Raw genomic sequence first — 3528 nt, 5'->3', positions numbered from 1 at the left:
TGTAATGGCTGATTTTACACTTGGTTGCATGCTGGAAATAGCCGATCTACAAGCTCACAATGTGTCGCACTGTGACGTGCTATGAGCTTGTAGATTTGCTATTTTCAGAGCGCAAAACCTGATCGCAACCAAACATAAAATGACTTGTCTTTTAGTTCTACTGGATCTCTTCTCCACTAGTCAACAGTATTGACAGTATTAGTTTTGTATTTGTTGACAAAATTGTCAGTATATTTATTTTAATTTTACCATTACCAGCTTAGTTTTTATTATGTTTAAAATGGTAAATGGTGGCATTTTAAATAGCGGCTTTATCCAAGGCACTTTACATAGATTCACACATTCATACACCGATGGTGGCGGAAAGCATGCAAGGCACCAACCAGCACATCAGGAGCAATTAGGGGTTCAGTGTCTTGCTCAAGGACACTTCGACACTAACTCTGGGGGAGCCCAAGTTCGAACTGGCAACCTTGCGTTTACCATCCGGCCACTCTACCTTGCCCTGAGCCACCGCCAGCCACATGTTTTTATAGTTTTTTGTCAGTAAAAAAGGTAGTCGACAAACATTTTTCGTCATAGCTTTAGTCAACGAAATCAACACTAAAACCAAATTCCAATACCCCAAACCTCGGCCACTTGCGCACTCACACTTGGTCACTCCAGCATGGTGGTGTTACGGTGAATTGGTGACCTGCTTAAATATGTGACAATCGTGTAGACAATCACATAATGTCAGTGTCCGAATGTAAATCATTGCAGTTTGTTCAACCTAGGCCACATATTTAAAGAACACCCACACAGGAGAATGCCTGCTGTGGACATTATCTACACAAACATCAGTCTACTGATCATGTAAATTGTAATCACAGCATCCTGAGTCCAAACCGGCCTCAGGGCCTGTGCTGCATCATCGCCGTCGTCATCATCATCATCGTACTCAATTGTGTCAATACTGCAATGTTGCCAATGTAGAAATACCCCGTTACAGGTAAAAGTCCGGAACTCAAAATGTATTTGAGTAAAAGTACAAAGGTATTGGCATAAAAATGTACTTAAAGTAGAAAGTACTCATTATGCAGGACGTCCCTTTCATAAGTTTTCAGATATTATGTAATATATTTCAAATGGCCGAAATATACAGTATCTAGGGCAGTGGGTAATGTATGTTTTGTAATAATAATCACAAATCTACTAGTAACTCATGTTTTCAAATAATTGTAGCTGAGTAAAAGTACAATATTTGGATCCGAGATGTAGTACAGTACCTCAGTAAATGTACTTGTAATGTTACTTTACACCACTGATCATCAGCAGCAGAGCCTCTCTCTCTCTCTATTGGTCGGGAAGGGCAGGGGAAAAAAGTGTACAGGCTTACAAACACGGCTTACTGTACCTTATAATATGATACATCATACTATAATCCTGCAGTGAACTGAACATCATTAGGGGAAATGGCCGTAGTAAATCGTATAGAGACTATTAGATCATTTTGTAGTTCCAGTACACACTCTGTACTGCCTACATGATAAAATGTCCCAAAAATGTACAGTACAGTGGCATGGCCATTTGCAGAGCTGGACGGTATAGGGTAGGCAATTTACTTAATTATGTGAAATGTATTACACTCTATTACTCCCCATCCAAAGCAGTCAAGCATTAATAATGGCATTGATTTAGAGCTTTGTGGGGCTCTGCCAACGCTCGGTTTAGAATTCTCAGGTTGAGTGATTTATGCATTTTAACGGCTGTAACCAGATTAAAGGCACGCCTCTCGAATCACGCTGGGTGAGGCTGCAACAGAAATCAGTAGCACTTACTTCTAATTACTGGTCTTGTTGGCGAGAGGCACTGCTTTGTTCATGCCCCCTTTAGCAGTTCTGGGCTTTGGAGGATGAATATTTCACGGGGGATTTTTTTTAAATTCCTCCACGGAGTAATGCTACATATCCCAATTTAAAACTTCTCATCTGATATTTAACACCCCCCTGTCTATTGACAAGGCCTCCTTCTCTGTCATACTGTAGGTCTCGACCTTTCCTTTCCTTTCTCTCTCTCTCTCTCTCTCTCTCTCTCTCTCTCTCTCTCTCTCATTTTGGAGATCACCTGGAGAATAATACAGTACTCGTGTTGTTGACGGATCGGTGCAGGCAGGGCGAGTCCTGCTCCCCGTGTAGCGGGGGCCTGTCCGCGGAGAGGTCTGCCAGGCAGCATTAGCATGAAGCCCAGGCCAGATCAGGCCTCACCGCCTCTGACAGGACCCAGGAGCCCCCTCGCTCCTCATACATTAAACAGAATTATGCAGCCCCGCACAGACGGGCCTGATCAATGGGGGCGGACAGTCCATGCCAACAGCTGCCAACGAGACGCTTTAGTGTGGCGAGTTAAAGCACCCGCCGAGGCCGTGCCCATCAAATGCAATGCCACTGCCAAGCCGGGACAGCACAGTCGAAGTTGATTAGCTCGCTGGCTGGCTGTGGTGGGGAATGGGGAACGCCCGTCCCACTTGTTGTGACTGTCAGACGGGGGCAGGGGGTTCCAAGGGACTGGGGGAATTAACTTGGGAGTGGGCAAAGAGAGTTTACCTAAGCTTCTCTCTCACATGTACACACAGATGCATGCATGCAGACACATACCAAGGGAGTGGTACAGGAGGCCTAAAACAGCTTGAGCTGGCGTGGATTGGTATGGAAGTGAGCATTGCATTTAACCTCTCCAAATTCTCTGGTCCATAGCCTTATGGATTTCTCCTGAAGGCTGATATGTTACTCTCGACTTTCTGTGTGCGGATGAAATGCTCACAGCCTCACGACTTTCTGCAAAAATCAAAAGAACGATTTCGCTACTCGCTAATACAAAGACGGTTTTGTGGTGTCGAAAGCCTACTTTCCCTAGTGGACACACTCTGAGCCCCCCACCACACGTATAAAATGCACTTTTTGGCCATAAAAGAAAATATTTCACCGTAAGGAAATATCCAGTGAATGGGGTTTTCTATTGAGAATTAGGGCACAGTTACTAAAACATTATTTCTTTCTTCCAGTGACACATTTTCTTTTCTGGACAAAAAGTGCATTGTACATTGGGGGGGTCAAAGAGTGCATCCACTATATAGGGAAAGTAGACTTTCGACACCACAAAACCGTCTTTGTATTGGTGAGTAGAGCGAAACCGTTCTTCGACAGGCTGTGAGCATTTCATGTGTGTGCAGGAAGTCGAGAGTAACATAGCCTTAAGGAGAAGTCCTTAAGGCTATGGAGCAGTGCTAAGGGGGTGTCTCTGCCAGGAAGACGGGAATGTTTCCAGACCCCAATACCTCACACTGGCTACCTCGGGGGGAAAAAACTCTGTTCTGTTTGCACCAATCAGAGCGAGGTATTGACATGAGCACATTCCGCTGTGATTGTGCTATTTTCGTAATTTTTGGAACATTTGGAAAATTTGAATTTCGTTGCATACACAATGACAATGCCGAAAATAGGCGACGGCGGGGTTCAGCCATGCCACTACCAGCGCACGGCGCACACG

The sequence above is a fragment of the Protomyctophum bolini genome (assembly GCF_963924005.1).
Source record: "Protomyctophum bolini genome assembly, chromosome: 5".
Lineage (NCBI taxonomy): Eukaryota > Metazoa > Chordata > Actinopteri > Myctophiformes > Myctophidae > Protomyctophum > Protomyctophum bolini.
The sequence above is the reverse complement of the archived record's forward strand: the minus strand, read 5'-3'. Positions refer to the sequence as shown.